This window comes from Delphinus delphis, chromosome X (genome assembly GCF_949987515.2).
Source record: "Delphinus delphis chromosome X, mDelDel1.2, whole genome shotgun sequence".
Lineage (NCBI taxonomy): Eukaryota > Metazoa > Chordata > Mammalia > Artiodactyla > Delphinidae > Delphinus > Delphinus delphis.
The window spans coordinates 14619119-14642394 of record NC_082704.1 but is presented as its reverse complement, the minus strand read 5'-3'; the positions used below and the strand labels follow the sequence as shown (position 1 = coordinate 14642394).

At 38.6% G+C, this 23276-nt stretch overlaps 1 protein-coding gene and 1 non-coding gene across 2 annotated transcripts in view; both read right to left on the bottom strand.

Moving 5' to 3' along the window:
- Positions 1-23276, bottom strand: part of GPC3 (glypican 3) — a 444448-nt gene that overhangs the window by 281612 nt on the left and 139560 nt on the right. The window lies entirely within an intron of this gene.
- Positions 17176-17324, bottom strand: LOC132419071 (small nucleolar RNA SNORA57). The gene has a single exon (XR_009518087.1). It is a non-coding gene; the product is annotated as a small nucleolar RNA SNORA57 (small nucleolar RNA).

Genomic DNA, 23276 nt, shown 5'->3' with positions numbered 1-23276 from the left:
GGGTACTACTTTAAACTTGTCTTGAGAATTTCAGGCTTAAATAACTTCTTTATTATTGAGACTACTTAAAAGAAATCCTTCAACAAGTACCTAAACCTAGTTAAACATGTATGTCTTACATAAAAGTTTTAGTTTAAAAATCAGATAAGGGAAAAGAGATTTTGTTGGAAGTAGTGATGAAAGATCCTAAGTCTTCCTTTTTCTGGGATTAAAAAAGTCTACCATAAGCTATTGTAAAAACCCAAAGCCATATCTAAACTAATGAAATAGAACAAAATTTCGACAAATATTCATGATATTTGGATTAAATCTTACTGAACTTTCATTGGAATCTGAATATTTTGCTTGTTTTTTCAAGCTAGAAACAGATACGTATGAGTGTCTAATGGACTTCATCATATACAAAATATTTAGATACTGCTGGTGAAGAGGTACCTGGCAGACACGTCTAATCTCAAAAACTATTTACCATTCTAGGCAGAAGGATCTACTTTTTTTTTTAATTACAAAGCCATCTGAGAAACAAAATGCTGTTAATATTTAAACTCAAATGATATTGGATCTTGATATAGCTGACTCAGACTATATATATAGATATACTGATGTGTGTGGAAAGCAGTGGCCATAATTTCCATAAGCCCTATGGGAAACTGGGGGTGGAGGGTGGGCATTGGGGGTCAAGGAGATATGAAGAGACCTCAGTCTAGATCTTCCTAGCTTGACTTTGAATTGATCTTGCTGCCTGGGACCTGACTCAGGTTTTGGTAGACCATTTCTCCTGTAACTGGACTCTTGCCCACTCAGTATATGCCTGCCTGGTAGTTTAGTCTCCATCCTCCCCCGGCCACATCTCCTGCCAGCCAAATGCCTGAACCTACTGCCTCTGAACATTTGAGCTTCCATTCTCTTAAAACAATCCTTCCTTGAGAAACCGAAGAGAAAGGAGCACAGGGTGGCTACCGTAAGCAATAAACACAAGGTGTCCTGGCTCCCTGTGTGCCACTCTCTGGCTCAGCGAGCTCATATTCTTTGACACTAGGAATCACACACCAGACAATCCAGGAAGCAATCGTAGATGCTTATGTACCTCTCTAAGTTCCAATACCATTGTCAAAGCCACCTGCTTAAGACATCTCCAGCTATGAGCTAAGCTATTACCTGCCCCACTCCGAAGGTCAGTGAAGTGAAAGAAGGGTCTCCTGAGAAGGGTTCAATGCTGAACATTTTACCTGAGAAATTCTCTTTCAGAGAACTCACTTGTCAACTTAAATGGCGGGGACAGGTGCTCCTTAAGAGAGTTTTCGACTTTACGAAACTTGCCCCATGGGCCAAATCTAGTTAAGTTCAAGGTTCTCCCATTCTTGGCACAGCATATTCATTCTGGCCCCAGATACCAGTCCTAGAGAAGAGAGAGTTCAGCTCTGCAGGACCTCCTGAGAGCCGCTTAGCAATGCCTCTGTTAGGGTAAAGAATGTTCAAGAAACAAGAGCTGTCGTAGCTCCTTAACTAAAATGAATATCCACGTCTTACTTATAAACTTGATCGCCATTCCGATAACACTGGCTGTAGCAAAGATCAATAGACCTAATTACCCTGTCCTACATATTCTGAGGACTAACCTCTGGGGAAAGTATTATTGGTGGAAACTCTATATGCAGCATTAAGTATTAATAACACTCTCAGGTTTTCTGAAAGGATAGGTAAAGTCAGGAAAAAAAAAACCAACTCTGATTCTCTGACCATCATTAGAAAACCAACCTGCCAGTGAACGTCAATATTATGTCAATAATTCTGAGGAAGAATGAAAGAAGTGTGCTGCACAACCACCCATTAAATGGAAGAACACTAGGTGACATTCCTGATGAGCTTGTATAATTAGTGAGGGTTTGGAGCTAGCGGTGCACGGAGCACCCATCAGCAGACGGCTCTCTGGTTAGTTAAAATTCTGGAGGACATGCCAATGTTTCTTCTTTCCACTCTGCTCCCTAGAATATCCTGAGAAAACAACCTGCAACTTATTGTCGACGCAGATCTGGGCACTGGGTAGAAATATAGTGGATGAGCAGCAGTAAGATGCTGCTAGAACAATGCCCAGGCTTCCCAAGCACGGAGGGCCTGCAACATATAAAAGCCACTCCCGGTCTCCAGGCAGGGAGGGATTCAATTGCACAACTGTCAGAAATGTAAAGGAGCCGAATATGCCCCTGTGTCAAGAAATGCTGAAGAAATATCTGCACAATGGCATCTTGCAGGCTGTTAGGGCAAACAGTGAGGCTTGGAGCATGGAGAACTGACAGCTGTGCTTTTAGCGGACATTTTCGGATGCAGAGGTCACTGGAGAAATATGTCAGTTGGCGTGGTGAGTTACCCCATGCTAAGAGAAACCAGATCAAATTTTTGGCTGGTTACCCAGGACACTCCGGGATACCTCCTCTATAATATGATTTTCAACCCACATCCTCCTTCAGCAAAGGGAGTATTTGTTTACTCAGTTTTCCCTTTTCTCTGAAGCACACATACTTTGTGGGGCTCCTTGTCAGAAACAGTTCCCCACCCTGGACTGAAATGTGCTGATGTGGTTTCCTCAACTGAGGCTTGTCTGCTCACTAGGAGAGACAAACAGTTTCAATTAAGGACAGCACGTAAGCCTTGTTTGAGATGCTACATTTTGTCAAAACCAGAGCAAGGGGCTTCCCTGGTGGCGCAGTGGTTGAGAGTCCGCCTGCCGATGCAGGGGACGCGGGTTCGTGCCCCGGTCTGGGAAGATCCCACGTGCCGCGGAGTGGCTGGGCCCGTGAGTCATGGCCGCTGAGCCTGCGTGTCCGGAGCCTGTGCTCCGCAACGGGAGAGGCCACAACAGTGAGAGGCCCATGTACCGCAAAACAAACAAACAAACAAACAAACAAAAAACCAGAGCAAGCCAGGGCAAAGGCTGAGAGTAAAGCCGAGAAGGTCTTCTGAGCAGATTCTTAGTTTTATCAGAATCCCAGAGTCCTAGGAGATCAGAGGACTTAGAGAGTTCACCCAGCCTAATGTTCTTGCTTAACCAAACATTTCCAGAAATGAGAGAAAGGAGCCACCCACCTTGGCTTTACATTCCAAGTCTCCAAATATCTGAGTTCATAAAAAATAAGTCATGGCAGCAAGTTTTTAATAACATGTCTTCTGCATCCAAACTTTGATAGTTTGATAAAACAACCAAATAAACCAAGAAATACAGCAAGTAATTACCAAGAAACTGTTGCAAGTCATGGAACAGAGAATAATGGCAAAACCTGATCCCTGAGCTTCCCTGGTGGCGCAGTGGTTGAGAGTCCGCCTGCCGATGCAGGGGACACGGGCTCGTGCCCCGGTCCGGGAAGATCCCACATGCCGCGGAGCGGCTGGGCCCGTGAGCCATGGCTGCTGAGCCTGCGCGTCCGGAGCCTGTGCTCCGCAACAGGGGAGGCCACAACAGTGAGGCCCGCATACCGCAAAGAAAAAAAAACCTGATCCCTGTCCACAAGGTGCTTGGACTGAATAAAAACAAAACAAGACAAAACAAAACATAGAAACATGGAATGAGCACTGAACAAGCAATAAGAAAGTGAACAGCTTCATATTTTGCAACACTATAAACTCATAAGTAAAGCACAAACCGTGCAAAACAGTGTATTATAAGGTACTAATTGGGCGGTACGGACAATTTGAAAGTACAAGAGAAATTACAAAATGGTGAGAACCGCGGGGGACTGCGACCAGGGAAAGTTCAGCAGCTGGGGCTTGAAGAATGGACGAATGGGCTCAAACATTCTAGGATGAGGAAACAGCATGAGTAAACATTCAGAGGTGGGACTGAGGTATGCATTGTGAGCGTATATTTAGGAGAGAGAGCCTTGATGTACATGTCTTCTGGGAGTAAGGTAAGGTTGGAGAGGTAACAGTAAGGACCAGTTTCTGCTGGGTCTGAAAAATCAGACAGAAGATTTTACGTGCTGTGAGGTAAGCATAAGGGAGACATTTTATGTTCTTTGATAGAAAATCATAGCTCTCTCCTGAAAGTTTACAGTGTGTTAGTGCTCTGCTAAGCTCCTTTCATGGATTATCTCACTGAGTACTCACAATAAACCCAGGAGGCAGTACTACCATTACCCCGATTTTCTTAAGGGGAAAATGAAGATCAGAAACATTAAACAACTTGAATAGGGTGACACAGCAAATAAAAGGTAAAATCAGAATTGTAACCCAGATATAAACACCGTGCTCTTAACCTACCATGCTCTATGTGATGAGGGTCATTTTCAAAAAATAAACCTAGCATCACTGTAAACCAGAGAGGGTTAGAAAGCAACGATACTGGTTAAGAGTAACCTCAATAATCCAGTCAGCTAGGAGAAAAGGTCCCAAGAGAAGGTAGTGAAAGTTAAGAACAGAGAAAGGATAAATCCTAGAGGCAATGATGATGTACTGGATGTGCAGGGGAAAGCAAAAGATGCCGTGGAGAAGACTAATGGCACTAGCGAAAGTGAGGGAGTGGTAAGATGAGTAATTAGTTTGCAGGGAGGTGGTACAAAGGCTAAATTGAATTTCAGCCATGTTGACTTTGAGGGGACAATGGAAGATGTCCAGTGGAAAGCTGATGGTATGAGCTTGAAGATGTACCTTTGTTTTGTGTATGGTTCCCGGAAGAAATCTGCCAATCCATTCCCCAGAAAATGTACACATGTGCATACTTGAAATTCTGCTTCACATTTCAGAGGGCCAGTGACTCTTCAAAACCCACCCACAGTACCTTTGGCACAAACCACGAGTAATAAACTGAGGATGAAGACGTACAGATTGGGGAGTCTTATGCACAGTGGGTCTCTCTTGACTTCAAGAGATAGTGGGTATCACGGACTTCTCTTGACTTCCAGGATCCTGCCCTTTCTGGTTCCCACCTTCCTCTCCGATCACTACTTTTCCATTTCTTTGTTTGGTTCCTACTCTTTTCCCTGTCCAGTAAAATTGGGTACTAACCAAGAATCTAGAATATCCTTGCCCCTCTTTTGTCCTCTATACAGGTTCAGTTGGTTGATTTTTATGGAGATTTTGTGAATATCAAATGAAATAATACGTGTACTTTGAACAGCACAGTCCCTAGCTTAGAAATCGCTCTTAGCAAATGGTAGCCATGATCACAAGCTGAGAAAAACAGAAGAAAGAAATTAGTTGACTGAGACAAAGATCAAGCCTTGAGAAGTTTCGAAAAAGAGAAATATTAGAGAAGCCCACGGAGATGAGCATATCACAGAAGGAGAAAGAGGATGGTTAGTGGTATAACGTGCCTCAACAAGAGGAAGAGAATCATTTTAAATTCCATTTGAATTGTCTCGAGTTAAAATCAGGAAAGAAGACTCTCTTACTCCAGGTCAAAGTGCTACTTCCCAAGATGCACAGTGGTGATTAATCTCCTCTCCAATAAGGTGCCTCGTGATGACACAAGAACACCAGTTTGTTGCAGTGGTAGTGATGGTTGCTACAGTTTATGTTAACTCTGTCATCATTAGAAAAACTGGAACGTGAGCCCCTAAAAAGTATTCCAACAAACTCGGAATACAGTTTTCAAGCTGAAAATTCGGAAGTCGAGCATCTCTCAGAAGTCAATTCTCCGCTGATCAGGTCCCATGCGTTTAGAACAACTATGGAGGCAAAAATGTCATGCAAACATGCCGCTGGCAGCATTTAAATGAAACAGCATCCTCTTATCAGTTCCCAGCCTGGTCTCTCCCAGCATATGCTTCTCAACATACAAATAAGTGCCATGCTCTTACATTTGCAAATAGATTAATCAGGTCTCTTGAAAAATTGGGAGGATTTCTTCAAGTTTCAAGGGGTAAGATCTTAGTTTCCTAAACTAAGTTTGATGTGCCACATACCAAGAGAGGTGTAGCTCTCTGAGCTTCTTATTTATAGTTTTTCCTAAACAAACAAACAAACACATTTACTACTTCTAGGGAGCTATTAAGTGAAACTAGAGCTCTACTGGTTGACTTTAAGAATGTAGGGTTACACAGGGAACTCTACTTCACTTTGCTGTATGGTAGAAACTAACACAACATTGTAAAACAACTATACCTCAATTAAAAAAAATAAATTAAAACATTTTAAAAATAAATAAAATGGTAAACAACGAACGAAAAGGAGGGGGGCCCTCAGATATTGTATAATATGTTTATTAAACTTCCTTAATTTCTTAAAAAAAAAAAGAATGTAGGGTTAAGTTCTATCAGTCTGCTCCTGAATCACATATTAGAAGTCAGCAGGACTCCTGGGGAAGGAAATGCTTATTTTTCCCCTGGCAACCGGGTGTTAGTGCTAGAAAATATGTGCATGGAAGAGGGAGGAGGTGGAGAGTATTTGAACCATTTCTGTAAATAAACAAGTCAGTGAGTATGATGCATAATTCCTAAAATTTGCATCTGCAAATTTGCATTTCAGATTTCTCAAAAATTATAATGCAAGTTAGCTTGCTTTTCATTCCTGCTTCCCCCCTCCCGTGATCATCCCCAATTTCAGCTGTGATTCACTAAATATTTTTTCCCATTGGAAATTATAAAAGGATATCCTAGCTCATTGTTTCACTTTATATTGAACTTCATTGGGTTTTCAGACATTTACACTGTCAGCTCTCCTTCCCTTACTGTAAAATCTTTTTTATCGACAATTCAATCATGTCAAGTTTGGAACAGGAGAGGCACTGATTTGATCAGCTATCATTGGATTTACAATATATAAATGACAGCACCATATCTGGCCCTCGTCTAAAGCAGCTGCCTTTTATCGATTTATATTCCACTAGCAAGGAAGAAAAATTACAGCACAATGTAGTGGTATGGTCCAAGATCAATACCAATTTTTTTCTTAATGACACAAAGGCCAAGATAAGGACAGCATAAGTCAAAGCTAGACAGACCAGATTTGTCCGATATCCCTTTCAATTACTGAAGAGCATGCACAGGGATGTATATCATTAAAGCAAAGGAGAATATTATTCCAAGTGGTTTAAAATTACGACTTCAAACAAGACAGAGTAGCATCCTCCCCAAGATATGGAATTGAAATGAGCTGAGAATGGAGGACCTCCCTTCCCACTTTGGTCTAAAGCAGCTGGGCATCTCCAGAGTTAGTCTAACTACTAGATCTCAGAGCACTGATTCAGCTGTGTAGTCCCAACACTGAGGATTTAAACCAGGACTCTAGAACCAAACATCCTGAATTCCTTAGATGTTGGTATTGAACAATAGGTAATGAAGAGTGAAATAGACTGGTTGCCCCCCAGAATATAACCATGTTACAGGAAACTAAAAAGCAAATTACCCAAACAACTTAACAAGCTCAACAGAGTGGTTAGGCCATATCTACTCTGGGTAAGTTGTAAAGTCATAGCTATCTCCACTATGGCATCAAAAGGCTGCCCAATCCCCATGGGAATCTGGGCAGATTATTTCAGCAAAAAATGGAGCTGGGTCCAGGTCAAAGCAGTTCTTTTTAAAACTGGTGCACCACGACCCCAACCCTATATCATGGCACACTATGATAAAATCAGTTCCCAGGAATGCTGGAACAGAGACTGCCTTGGTGATTTTCTCTACCGATGGGTTTTTCAAAACTTGCTACCAACACTGAAGTAGGCAGGGGTTTCTCCTCATTAAACTATGTCCCTGTTCTGCTTGCACATCTTTCTGATAGCCCCTTCCCTTCTACTGTGCCTCTCCAACAGTACACAAACATGGTTAGGCACTTTATTTGACAACAGGGTTTTTTTTTTGCTGAAGAGTATAAGCTCAACACAGATTAGGTAAATTACAGATAAAGTAAAGGTGGTCACGAGAAGCATGACGAAATCTTGAGAGGGTTTTTGTGAAATACGTTGTGAAGGGAATTCAGATATCCGATCAGTGGCATAACAGATGATGTCTGAATTCCTTCCAGTCCTGAACGCCTATGTTTCTAAGTAATAACAGCTCACATGCCCTATTGCTAGTGAAAAAAAAAAAAAGGAGTAAAAAGAGCATAAGTCTTTGGAATTAAACTGACTTGGGCCAAAGGGTAGACTCTGCAACCTACCAGCAGTGTGATCTTGGGCAAGTTACTTAGCCTCTCTGTACATCAGTGGCAGTGGCAGGCACAGTGACAAATGTACTAAATGTACATATAGATACGTACATATACATATCTCATCTGATCCTCATAACAATCCTATTAGATTGTTATCTCCATTTTAATACGAAAAAAATGGTTCAGTGAGCTTAAGTAAACTTGTTCAAAGTCATACATGTTGTAGAGTTTGTATTCAAACCATGATCAAGATGGTTCTAAAATCTACTTTTACCATTACTCCCACCAGGCTACAGTCCTTCTACTCCAATCTAAGCATCAGTTATTTTCTTCACCGTCTCTCTGGTCACTGAGAAATCAAGTTTGGGCCACACAGCTAACCACAACAGAACTGTATAATCCCATCTACAGAGTGAGTAGCCAATGACAACTTAAATGCCTGCTCAGGAAACGCTTAGAAATAAAACATGGAAACCTCACTTCTTCAAGCCATGTTTGTTACCAGTGTCACCATGATAATATATCTAACTGAAGAGAAGCAAGTGTCCCAACTCTAAGGACAAAAAGGGAAGTTGTAACAAGAATGCAAAGGGCAGCGTAAGACGTACATTTTATACAGTCAGTTTTCACTTGATTTTCCAGTAGTGCTGCGAATGCATTTTTTCTTGCAAATTAGTTCCGTATTCACTGATCATAACATCAGATGCTGCAAGTTTAGCTCGGGATAACAGAAGCAGGCATTTCAATCTTGTGTGAAGTAATCAGAAATAGGATGCCTTGTTTTCCATAAAATATCATGCTAGGGCTTTTGAGTGACAGTAAAACTGGGGCCACCAGATGAGTTGTGGGACTGGGAAGTTTTCTAAGACCGTACTAGTAGTTGGCACAATTAAAAGGTCGGGAAGCCAAAGAAGTAAGACAGAGATACAGAAATACACAGACATCAGAAGTCAGAGCAGGCAGTGGGGTCATGTGTTTGGGTGGAGTAAATGGGAGAAGTCCATACAAAAAACCATTAATTGAGGCACCTAGCTTGAACCATACTCTTACATACTTTCTCTCACAGAAAGAATATACCAGCTGTCCTCAGCTAGCAGCAAAGAGGGTAATGATGTCTGGCTGAGCAAAAGAGACACAGAATAACTAGCTGGTAGCGGGGAGAGAGTACAGAAATGTGATTAGGCACTCTGGCAATAGAGTCTCAAAATGACTGTGGTCAAAGTTATGACTGAGAAAGTATACCAGGCAGTTAGTCCAATAGCCAGCACACAGTAAAATCTCAACAAATGTTTTAGGTCCTGCAAAAAGGATTATGCCTAAAAACCAAAGGAGGAAAGTTTCCAAGTGTATGCAAAGTGATCTTTTTAGCCACACATCTACATAGCAACATTTTTGATAAAATTGTATTTTTCAACACATAATAACTAAAATTGAGGGTAAGTTAATGACCAAGGATAACCTCAAAATAGCTTATTTTGGAAATACAAATGTACACTAATTATTGCCAGCTAGCAACATGTGTACTACAATGCTTTATAAGCTTTCTGACTTTATAAGAAAGAAAAAAGAATTTTGGTTAAATCTATAGCCAGTTATCCATATTTTGAATTTCTGTATAATCCTGGCACATTCTTAAGTGGCCCAAGTAAGTGAAGAGCAACAATGTTACAATCCTTATATAGTCGATTGTATCGACCAATCCCTTATATAGTCAATTGTATCGACCATTTGGGAATATTAGCACATTGATGGTTCTGTTCAAATTGTAGTGGAATGGGTAGTTACTTTATATCTCTGTTGAAGCATTTCCTTCCTTTTTTCTAGATTATGTACTTAACAGAGACAACCCGGGGCTATAGAGACACAAATAATTTAGAGTCAGAAAACCTAAGACCAAGGCCTAGTTCTACCACTTACAGGATGAGCTAACTCTCTGTGCCTCAGATCCCCCACCTACATAACAAAGGTAATAATATCTGCCTCTCTCAGTGTAGGTATTATTCATCTTTATATCCATGATGGACCTGAAAATTGTACCAGACAAACAGTGAGCAGATGCCCAAGAAACATCTGTTGCATGGTGATGAAAATTTCAAAAAAAAGATAGTAATTTATGACCCTGGAACTTTGTGTTTGCCAGAAAGACACTCATATTAAAAAAATATTGTAATAATTCTACAATTATCACACCACTCAAAATCATTTTACTGAAATAGATTGCTTTGACCTGATGTAAACTTCATCTTTGAATTGGCATCACTTGACCCAGTAAACAGGTAACTATACATTGCAGAGACTATGGATTTTTACCTTCCTAAAGGACATGCATAAGTAACACATGCCAAACATCCAAACATATTTAGAAGATACAATTAACCTAATTACCATAGGATATAAACAAGATCCAGAGTCTCATAGTATAATATACAAAATGTCCAGGATATGATCCAAAATTACTTGGCATACAAAAAACTAAAATAAAACAAAATTTGACTCACATGGGCAAAGATGATCTATAGTTGCCAACACTGAGATAACACAGATGATAGAGTTATCAGACAAAGATATTAAAGCAGTTATAAAAATGCTGCAATAAATAAGGGTAAACACTCTCGAAAGGAATGGAAAGATAGTATGTTTCTGCAAAGAAACAGAAGCTATAAATAAGACCAAATAGAGGGGCTTCCTTGGTGGCACAGTGGTTAAGAATCCACCTGCCAATGCAGGAGACCCGGGTTTGATCGCTAGTCTGGGAAGATCCCACATGCCATGGACCAACTAAGCCCGTGCGCCACTACTATTGAACCTGCACTCTAGAGCCCACGAGCCACAACTACTGAGTCTGCATGCCACAACTACTGAAGCCCACGCTCCGCAACAAGAGAAGCCACCGCAATGAGAAGCCCGCACACCGCAACGAAGAGTAGCCCCCACTCACCGCAACTGGAGAAAGCCCGTGTGTAGCAACAAAGACCCAATGCAGCCATAAATAAATAAATAAAATCTATTAAAAAAAACCAAACAAACAAAAAACCTCACTAGGTGCATTCAATGGCAGAATGGAGATGACAGATAAAGATAAAACAATATAAATTCTCCAATCACAGTAACAGAGAGGAAAAAGATTGAAAAAAGAAAATGAACAGAGGGTTATGGATCTGAGAGATAACAGCACAAAGCCTAATATTTGTACCATCAGTGTCCAAAAAGAAAAGGAAGATTATGGTACAGAAAAACATATTTCAAGAAATAGAGGCAGAAATTTCCCCAAATTTTGAAAAAGACATAAATCTACAGGTTAAAGGAGCTCAGAAAATTTCAAACTGGATAAAGCCAAAGAAATCTATACCCAGACACATAATAATCAAAATGCTGATGACTAAAGAAAAAGAAAAAAATCTTGAAAGTGGCCAGAGAAAAATAACATATTGCTTACAATGCAATAACAGTTGGAATGACTGTGGATTTCTCATGTGAAACCACGGAGGTAAGTAAGAAAAAAGCAGCACATTTTTAAACAGTTGAAAAGAACTGAAGATGAAATAAAAACATTCTCAGGTGATGGAAAACTATGAGAATTCAAAGCCACTGAACTGCTATAAAGGAAATTCTTTGTAGAGAAGGGAAATGATACCAGAAGGAAAACTGGAAAATCAAAACTGAAGGAAGAGAAGCAGAAATAATGAATATCCAGATAAATAAAATAGACTATTTTTCTCCTCTTGAGTTCTTTAAAATATGCATCACAGTTAAAAGCAATCATTATAGCACTGTCTGTCAGGATTTTCAATATATTTGGATAAAACAATACAAGATAAAAGGGAGTAAAAAGGGGTCTATACAGTGGAAGATTTCTGCATTCAGCTTAGGGTGGTAAACTATGGATTGTAAAAAGACTGTGAAAAGTGAAGTGTGCATATTGTAATCCCTAGAGCAACCACTAAAAAAAAACAAACTATACAAAGACATATAATAAAACATAAAGTAAAATGGAATAATAAAAAATGTTCAAATAAGCCAAAGGAAAACAGAAAATGAGAAAATGAATGAGAAACAGAAGGGAAAAAACAGAAAACAATAAATTGATAGGCTTTAGATCCAAATATATCAATAATGACATTAAATGTAAATGGTATAACAACCAATTAAAAGATAGAGATTGTAAACTAAGCTGTCTACAAGAGATCCATTTCAGATATGATGATATAGCTACATTAAAAAGTAAAAGAATAGAGAGTAACGTTAGCAAAAATGGCACAGTAAGGACTTCTGAAAATTTGTTCCTCCATAAAATCAATAAAAAACTGGCAAAAATGTGAGAATCAAAATAATGGAAATTAACCAAAGGCTTGGAGCAATCCAAAGAGCACTTATTTTTTTTAATGGCTGTATCGTGGTGAGAGCAATGAATTTTGAGAAATTTTTAATTGTCTAAAACTATCTCCTGTTCTCCAGCTTGGCAGTAGCCTTAAAAAGTAACAGCTTGAATTCCTAAAGGAGCAAAATGGAATTTAAGATCTCTCAAAGCCTCATTCCTGAAGAATTGTCACGAACTGACCTGTCTGGAGATTCCCTGGAAGACCCAAATTAAAGGCTCTCTCTATCAGACCTGATTTGGAATACGCCTACTACAAAAAGCATTTTCCCTGTGTGGGGTGGGACAGGGTGTTTTTCAAAGAAAATTATTGACAAGTATTTTAAGTTTGTGACTGCCTGAGGTTGTAGATAACAGCTACAGCAAAGAACAGACTATAGCTTAGCAGAAAAACCTGGCGAAGTCATATCCATAGGGGCTTTTAAACTATTGGACATATTCCTGGGAATATAGGTGGTTATGCACATATGCTGGACTGTGGTTATGCTCAAGAAAGACCTGGGAAGGCACTAAGATCTCACTTACAGTTGACTTTGAGGTTCTGTGCAAGCAACAAGTGATGGCTCAGGCAGAATTGTCCACTACTTGACCGAGTGCCGAAGGCATGGCCCAACACACACAAAGAGCCACAGCAAAGACTGGAAATATTGATTGTTCCAGGCATTTAAGGAAATCTCAGTCCAATCATTAGCTGAACACTAAGCTAACAAAACAGAAACTTCAGTGGCCACACACAGCAAAGAACACAGACTTAGGAAATTACTTCATAAAACTCTCTAAACAAACAAATACGAATAAAACAAGTAGCAAAACCAGCAAACATTGGGAAGGGGGTAGAATATGATGTCCAGAGTTCCCACATTGTATTATTTAAAATGTTTGGTTTTTAACAAAAATAATAACAAGACATGAAAGGAAATAAGAAAATTGTGGCCCATACAGAAGGGAAAGGAAGCAATCAATAGAAACACACTGAGGAAACATAGTCATTGGACTTACTGGACAAAGATTTTGAATCAGTTATTTTAAATACGTTCAAAGAGTTAAAAGAAACTGCATCTACAGAACAAAAAGAATGCATGAGAATTATTGTCTCAACCTACAGAGAATATTAATAAAGAGAAAGTATTTTTTTTTGAGAAAGTATTTTTTAAAACTAAATAGAAACTCTGGAGTTAAAAAAATAAAATAATTAAATTGAAATATCACTAGAGTGGCTCAAGAGCATACTTCAGCAGGCAAAAGAATGAGTGAACTTGAAGATACATCAATGGAGATTATTCATTTGGAGAACAGAAAGAAAAAAAGAATGAAAAAAGAAATGAACAGAGCCTCAGTGACTTGTGGGACACCATCAAATAAAACAACATACACACAATGGGTGTCACAGAAGGAAAGATGAGAGAGAAAGGAGCAGAAAGAATATTGGAAGAAATACTGGCCAAAAATTTCCACAAATTGATGAAAAACATCAATCTACACATCCAAGGAACTCAACAAACTCTAATTAGAAAAACTCAAAGAGATTCACACGAAGACATATCATAATCAAACTTTCAAAAGATAAATACAAAGAGATAACCTTGAAAGCAGCAAGAAAAGAAGTGACTACTGATGAAAGAAATTAAAGATGATACAGGGTTTCCCTGGTGGTGCAGTGGTTAAGAATCCAGCTGCCAATGCAGGGAACATGGGTTCAAGACCTGGTCCAGGAAGATCCCACATGCCACGGAGCAACTAAGCCCGTGTGCCACAACTACTGAGCCTGCGTTCCAGAGCCCATGAGCCACAATTCCTGAAGCCTGGGCACCTAGAGCCCATTCTCTGCAACAAGAAAAGTCACCGCAATGAGAAGCCCGCGCGCCACAACGAAGAGTACCCCCGCTCACCACAACTAGAGAAAGCCCACACACAACAACAAAGACCCAATGCAGCCAAAAATAAATAAATAAAATAAATAAGTTTTAAAAATACCTTAAAAAATAATAAAGATGATACAAACAGATGGAGAGATATACCATGTTCTTGGATTGGAAGAATCAACATTGTGAAAATGACTCTACTACCCAAAGCAATCTACAGATTCACTGCAATCCCTATCAAACTAACAATGGCATTCTTCACTAGAACTAGAACAAAAAATTTCACAATTTGTATGGAAACACAAAAGACCCCGAATAGCCAAAGCAATCTTGAGAAAGAAAAATGGAGCTGGAGGAATCAGGTTCCCAGACTTCAGACTATACTGAAAAGCTACAGGAATCAAGACAGTAAGGTACTGGCACAAAAAAACAGAAATATAGATCAATGGAACAGGATAGAAAGCCCAGAGATAAACGCATGCACATATGGTCACCTTATCTTTCTTTTTCTTTTTTTTTTTTGCGGTACATGGGCCTCTCACTGTTGTGGCCTCTCCCGTTGTGGAGCACAGGCTCTGGACATGCAGGCTCAGTAGCCATGGCTCACGGGCCCAGCCGCTCCACGGCATGTGGGATCTTCCCAGACTGGGGCACGAACCCGTGTCCCCTGCATCGGCAGGCGGACTCTCAACCACTGCGCCACCAGGGAAGCCCAGTCACCTTATATTTGATAAACGAGGTAAGAATATACAATGGAGAAAAGACCGCCCCTTCAATAGTGGTGCTGGGAAAACTGGACAGCTACATGTAAAAGAATGAAATTAGAACATTCCCTAACACCATACACAAAAATAAACTCAAAATGGATTAAAGACCTAAATGTAAGGCCAGAAACTATCAAACTCTTAGAGGAAAACATAGGCAGAACACTCTATGACATAAATCACAGCAAGATCCTTTTTGACCCACCTCCTAGAGAAATGGAAATAAAAACAAAAATAAACAAATGGGACCTAATGAAACTTCAAAGCTTTTGCACAGCAAAGGAAACCATAAACAAGATGAAAATATTTGCAAATAAAGCAACTGACAAAGGATTAATCTCCAAAATATACAAGCAGCTCATGCAACTCAGTATCAGAAAACCAAACAACCTAATCCAAAAATGGGCAGAAGACCTAAATAGACATTTCTCCAAAGAAGATATACATATTTCCAACAAACACATGCAAGGATGCTCAACATCACTAATCATTAGAGAAATGCAAGTCAAAACTACAATGAGGTATCACCTCACACCGGTCAGAATGGCTATCATCAAAAAGTCTACAAACAATGAATGCTGGAGAGGGTGTGGAGAAAAGGCAACCCTCTTGCACTGTTGGTGGGAATGAAAATGATACAGCCACTACGGAGAACAGTATGGAGGTTCCTTAAAAAACTAAAAATAGGGCTTCCCTGGTGGCGCAGTGGTTGAGAGTCTGCCTGCCAATGCAGGGGACATGGGTTTGTGCCCCAGTCTGGGAAGATCCCACATGCCGCCGGGCAGCTGGGCCCGTGAGCCATGTCCACTGAGCCTGTGCGTACGGAGCCTGTGCTCTGCAATGGGAGAGGCCACAACAGTGAGAGGCCCAAATATCACAGGAAAAAAAAAAACTAAAAATAGAACTACCATATGACCCAGCAATCCCACTACTGGGCATATACCCGGAGAAAACCATAATTCAAAAAGAGTCATGTACCACAATGTTCATTGCAGCACTATTTACAATACCCAGGACATGGAAGCAACCTAAGTGTCCAATGACAGATGAATGGATAAAGAAGATGTGGCACATATATACAATGGAATATTACTCAGCCATAAAAGGAAACGAAATTTAGTTATTTGTAGTGAGGTGGATGGACCTGGAGTCTGTCATACAGAGTGCAGTAAGTCAGAAAGAGAAAAACAAATACCGTATGCTAACACATATATATGGAATCTAAAAAAAGAAAAAAAATTGTCCTGAAGAACCTAGCGGCAGGACAGGAATAAAGACGCAGACATAGAGAATGGATGTGAGGACACAGGGAAGGGGAAGGGGAAGCTGGGACGAAGTGAGAGAGTGGCATGGACATATACACAGTACCAAATGTAAAACAGATAGCTAGTGGGAAGCAGCCACATAGTACAGGGAGATTAGCTCAGTGCTTTGTGTCCACCTAGAGGGGTGGGATAGGGTGGGTGGGAGGGAGACGCAAGAGGGAGGAGATACAGGGATATATGTGTATGTATATGTATAGCTGATTCACTTTGTTATACAGCAGAAACTAACACAAAATTGTAAAGCAATTATACTCCAATAAAGATATTAAAAAAAAAGAAAGAAAAGAAGTGACTCATTTACAAGGAATCATCGACAAATTGGCAGCTGATTTCTAATCAGAAACCATGGAGGCTAGAAGGCAGTGGATTAACATATTCAACGTGCTGAAAGAAAGAAAACTAAAACACCAAGAATTCTATATCCAGCAAAACTATCTTTAAAATAAAGGAGAAACTGGGAGTAACTGTTTAATGGCTACAGGGTTTTCTTTTGAGGTGTGAAAATGTTTTGAAAGTAGATAGAGACAGTGGTTGTACGACATTGTTAATGTACTAATTGTCACTGAATTGTTCACTTTAAAATGGTTAATTTTATGGTATGTGAATTTCACCTCAATTTTAAAAATGAAGGATAAATTTAAAACATTCCTAGAAAAACAAAAACCAAAAGAATTTGTCACTAACAGACCTGCACTACAAGAAATACTAATCCTTCAAGCTAAAATGAAAGGACATAGACAGTGACTTTTTTTTTTTTTTTTCTTTTTTCCCTGTGTCCCGGCGCTTGAGGATAGAACCCGCGGAATGGAAGCCGCCGGTACCGAAGACATGACGCCGAGGGGGCCGGAGCCCTTTCCCTCTACCTCCGTACATTACGCGGACCGGGATCGCACGCCCGATCCCCACCAAGAAAAGGAGGGTAGACAGTGACTTTGATCTACATGAAGAAACAAAGAACACCAGTAAAGGTAACCCCATAGGTAAATATAAAAGACAGTATAAATGTATTTTTGTTTATAATTCTTTTTTCCTCCTACTTCATTTAAAAAACAATGACATAAAGCAAACATTATAAATCTGTGTTTATGGAAACACAATGTATAAATATATAATTTATGAAAATAACAGCATAAAGAAGAGGGAGGAACAGACCAAAGTTTTTGTATATTATTTTAAGTTGGTATTAACTGAACTAGGTTGTCATAAATTAAGAAGTTAACTCTGTGATAACCTATATGAGAAAAGAATCTGAAAAAGAATGAATATGTGTATATGTATAACTGAATCACTTTACTGTACACTTGAAACTAAAACAACATTGTAAATCAACTATATTGCAATAACATTTTTTAAAATAAAATTTAATAAAAGGGCTTTTGCTTGGATACTAAAAGAAAAAGAAATATCTAGAATAGGCAAATCTATAGAGACAGAAAGTAGATTAGCAGTTGCCTAGGACTAGAGGGAATGGCAGCATTGGAGGTCATGGCTAGGAGGTGCAGGATTTCTTTTGGGGTAATGAAAACACTCTAAAATTGACTGTTATTATGGATGCGCAACTGTGAATATATGAAAAGGCACTGAATTGTACACTTTAAATGGGTGAATTGTGTAGTATGTAAATTATATCTCAATAAAGCTGTTAAGAAAAAAGCAAAAAAAAAGAAGTTAATAGGACAAGAACTAAGAGAATAACTACAAATATATAGCAAAAGAAGTGACAAGGGAATTAAAATGGCATAGTAAAAATATATATATTTAAAACAAAAGAAGTCAGAAATGGAAGAATAGTGGGGCAAGAAAAGATGTAAAATATAGAAAACAAAAAGTAAAATGACAGATGTAAATCCTACCTTATTAGTAATCACATTAAATGGAAATTTATTACACTCTCTAATTAAAAGGCAGAGATTAGCAGGATATAAAAACATAATCTAACTATATGTTGTCCACAAGAGACACCCTTTAGATTAAAAAACACAAATATTTTCAAAGTAAACAGATGGAAAAAGATATAGGTATACCATGAAAACAGTAATCAAAAGAGAGCTGGAGTGGCTATACTAATATTAGTATTATACTAATAACAATATCAAAAAATTGTTACTAGACACAAAGGACATTGTATAAAGGTAAAGGGTTAATCCATCAGGAAGATGTAACAATTCTAAACATATCTGAATCTAAGAACTCCAAAATACATGGAGCAAAAGCTGACAGAATAAAAGAAAGAAATAGACAATTCAACAATAATAGTCGAAGACTTCAATACCCCACTTTCAATAATGTATAGCACAACTAGACAGAAGATCAGCATAGAAACAGAAGACACAAACAATTATAAACCAAGTAGACCTAACAAACATTTATACAATGCCTCCTCCAAAAACAGCAGAATGCACATTCTTCTCAAGTGTCCATGGAACATTCTTCAGGATAGACCACAAATCTAAAACAATTTTAAATAATTTTAAAAGATTGAAATGATACAAAGGATGTTCTGACCATAATGGAATGAAATTAGAAATCAGAACAAAAGGAAATTTGAGAAATTCACACATATGTGGAGATTAAAAGCAGAACTATAGAAAATAAATTACCATGCAAACACTAATCAAGTGTTAGTACCTATATTAAAATATAGGAGTGCCTATATTAAAATCAGAAAATGTGGACTATAGAGCAAAAAGAATTATCAGGGAAGTATCACATTACATAGTGACAAAAGCGTCAATCCACCAAGAAAGCATAGCAACTATAAATATGCATGCACCTAACAAAAGGGCTTCAAAATACATGGAGACTCAATATAGTAAAGATGTCAATTCTCCCCAAATTGATCTATGTGTGTAACATGATTGCAACCAAAATCCCTGCAAGATGTTCTCTGTACATACAGACAAGCTGACCCTAAAATTCCTATGGAAATCAAAAAGATCCAGAATAACCAAAACAATTTTGAAACAGAAAAATAAAATTAAAGAAATCACAGCACACAATTTTAAGCCTTACTATAGAGCTCCAATACTACAGACAGCAGACAGTATAGTATTGATATAGATCTATGGAATAGAACTGAGGAAATGGGTCCACACATACACGACCAATTGAGCTTTCACAAAGGTTCAAAGGCAATTCAATGGAGCAAAAACAGCCTTTTCCACAATGGTTGGAATAATTAGATACCTCTATGGAAAAATAATGAACCTCTCCTTAAAATCATGTCTAATGCAGAGATTAACTCAAAATTGTAAAACTATAAAATTTTTAGAAGGGAACATGGGAGAAATTGTTTTGACCTGGGGCTGGGCAAAGAGTCCTTTTACATGACACCAAAAGCACAATCTATTACAAAAAAAAAAAATGATCACTTGGAGTGATTCATCACAAGTAAAACTTTTGCTTTGAGAAAGAGACTTTTAAAGAAAACAAAAAGACAAGCTACAGATTAGAAGAAAATATTTGCAAATCATATATTCCACAATGGACTTGTATTTACAATATATAAAGAGCTCTTGCATAATAGATCTCCAAGGGCATTATCCTGAGAGAAGAAAAATCCCAAAAGGTTACTGTCCAATTCCATTTATATGATGTTCTTGAGGTGACAGAATTAAAGTGATAGAAAACAGATCAGTGGTTACTACATGAGTTAGAGTTGAGGGAAGAGTGTGACTATCAAAGTGTAACACAAGGGAGTTCACTTGTGGTGATGGAACAGTCTGGAACCCTGATTTTCATGATGTGTATTCAAATCTACACATGTAATAAACTTCAGAGAACAATACATGAAAAAGTACATGTAAAAATTAGTGAAATCGTAATAAAGTCTATACCTGAGTTAACAGTATTACGCCAGGGTGAATTTTCTGGTTTTGACAATGTACTGTGGTTATGTAAAATATCATCATGGGGGCAATCTAGGTGAAGGGTACATAGGAATTCTCTGTGCTATTTTCATAATTTCTTGTAATTTGTAAACTATTTCAAAATTAAAAATTGTATTAAAAGAACTCAACAATATGTAAACAAACAATCCAATTTAAAAATGGGCAAAAGACTTGAACAGACACTTTGCTAAAGAGGATACATGTATGGCCAGTAAACACATAAAAAGATGCTCAACATCATTAGCTACTGTGGGAATGTAAATTAAAGTCATTGTTGAGATACCATTACACACCTATTAAAATGGCTAAAGTAAATATTGTTGACAATACCAAGTGCTGACCAGGATCTGAAGTGACAGCAACCCTCACCCATTGCTGGTGGGAATGCAAAATGGTACAGCTGCTCTGGAAAACCATTTGGCGGCTTCTGATACAGTTAAGTATACACTTATCATATGACCTAGAAATCCTACATCTAGGCATTTATCCCAGAGAAATGAAAACTTATGGAACTTACGTTAACACAAAAACCTATACTCAATTGTGTATAGCATCCTTATTTGTAATTTCCCCAAAACGGAAACAACCCAAATGTCCTTCAACTTGAGAATGTAAGAACAAATTGTAGTACATTCAAACCATGGAATACTACTCAGCAATAGAAAGGAACACTCTATTCATACATGCAACGACTTGGATAAATCTCAAAGGCATTATGCTGAGTGAGAGAAGTCAGTCTCAAAAGGCTGCAACATTGTAAGATGCCATTTATGTGACATTCTGTAAAAGGCAAAACCATAGTGATGGAGAACAGATCAGCGTTGCCATGAGTTACGACTGGGATGCTACAAAGGAGTAGCAAGAGGAAGTTTTTTGAAGTGATGTCTGTTCTGTATCCTCATTTCGGTGGTGGTCACATGAATTTATAGATGTGTTAATAATCAAAAACCTGTACACCAAAAGAGTCTGTATGCTAACTAACTGTATGCTAATTTTAATAAAATTAACCTAATTATGCTAGCAATACTATCATTTCACAATCTAGAGATTTAAAACTAAGAGCACGTGTGCACATAGTGCTTACAAAGTACAGGCATTTTTCTAAGTATTTTACAAATATTAACCCATTTAATTTTCACAATAACCCTATGAGGTAAGTACTAGAATTCTCGCCATTGTACACACTGGGAAAGTGATACACATTGAGGTTAAACAATTTGTCTGAGATGACAGAGCTAGGAAGTGGTGGGGCTGCGATTGAAGCCACGCTTCAGTCTAAGCCCAGAGTCTCTGCTGTTAACTGTGAAGCTCTACCGTGTTCTATGCTATATGCTATGAGCTCTTTAGAAGATATTCTCTCCTCATTAATAAACCTATTTGAGGTACTTATTAACTGATACATTTTTAAGACAGCCCTTAAGATTTAAATTCAAATAACCAACTAGTCAGAAAGAGACAAAAAGAGGAAGCAAAAGAGCTATCTGTCATAATTTACACTTCACTTTCCCACTTACTATACTGATTAACACAGGTGGCTGGTTTCTTGCCATGAATTGTTTTGTTCTCCTTGCATAAATCCATACAATACCTGCTATTTAAATACAGACAAAAATGAACCTTTCTCTGGGCTTCCCTGGTGGCGCAGTGGTTGAGAGTCCGCCTGCCGATGCAGGGGATGCGGGTTCGTGCCCCGGTCCGGGAAGATCCCACATGCCGCAGAGCGGCTGGGCCCGTGAGCCATGGCCGCTGAGCCTGCGCGTCCGGAGGAGAGGCCACAACGATGAGAGGCCCGCATACCGCAAAAAAAAAAAAAAAAAAAAAACTTTCTCATTCGCAAAATTGCTGAAGGAAGTTTGGGTTTCTTACAGTAGCTGGAGAAGGGGGAGTTTTTGAACTTCTTTGCTGGTATTAAAATTAATTTCTAAAGGCATGTAGGACAATGTTACTAAAAAGATTATTAGTTTATGCAGTCTTGATTTGTGTTTGTTCCTACCACATTGCCTTTGCCTCCATTCAGAATAGTTGATGAAAACTCACACACGCCAAAGTGCTGAGCAAAGACAAAAAACAAGTAATACAAAATCTCTCCTTGGGGAAAAGAAAGAATAGATGTTAGAGAGGACCATGCTTAGTTATTGTTTTTGAAATAAATTTGACCAGAAAAATTAATTGGGTAGTGCTGTTTAAATCATACTGTCTCTTCAAGGTCTGATTTTACTTCGAGGGGAAAACAAAGCCAGATATGTTGTTTTGGGAAGGAAATGGATCCTGTGGGTTTTTATAGTTAGGATGCCTTTGGATCGTTTCCTTCTTTTATGTGTTCAAAATAAGTCCTAAATGAAGGGATAATTTCATGAAGTAGACAGGGAATGAGCCTGATTAGAGGTTAGGAAATGTATAAGAGCAAGAATGTATATAAGTTCATCGTTAAACAACCCCGGACACATTCAGTGACTATTCTCAAATCCACATTAACATACCACAGACAGCTGTACTTTCTAAGGTCCACCATTTGAGAATTAAACCGCCTGTTTATATTTCAAATGCTTGACTCTGCCAGTGACTGGAAAGTGTGAGGGCAGAAGTGCACCAGGGGCCAGGAAGGAGGAGGGAGGTTCTGATGAAAACTGGGAGGAGAGTGTGATACATTTGCTATTCATTCAACTAACAGGCACTGAGCACCTGCTAAGTGCTGGGCAATGCCCCAAGGGCAGGACAGAAGTTGAAGGAATATGCAGTGAACACATACTGAAGGGCTTTGTATTCTATGCCAAGGAGTTTTACATTTTATGTCTTTTGTTTAAACACAAATAATCCATGTTTACTGTACAATATTTTAAGAATACAGAAAACAAAATGTTAAAAAAAAAACCCTGTAATTCCACCACCCAAAGCTGCACGCTCTCTCTTTGGGTCTGTGTCTGTCTTTCCCTCTTTCTAGATAGATAGATATGTCTCTCTTTACATCTGTTGAGAGAAAT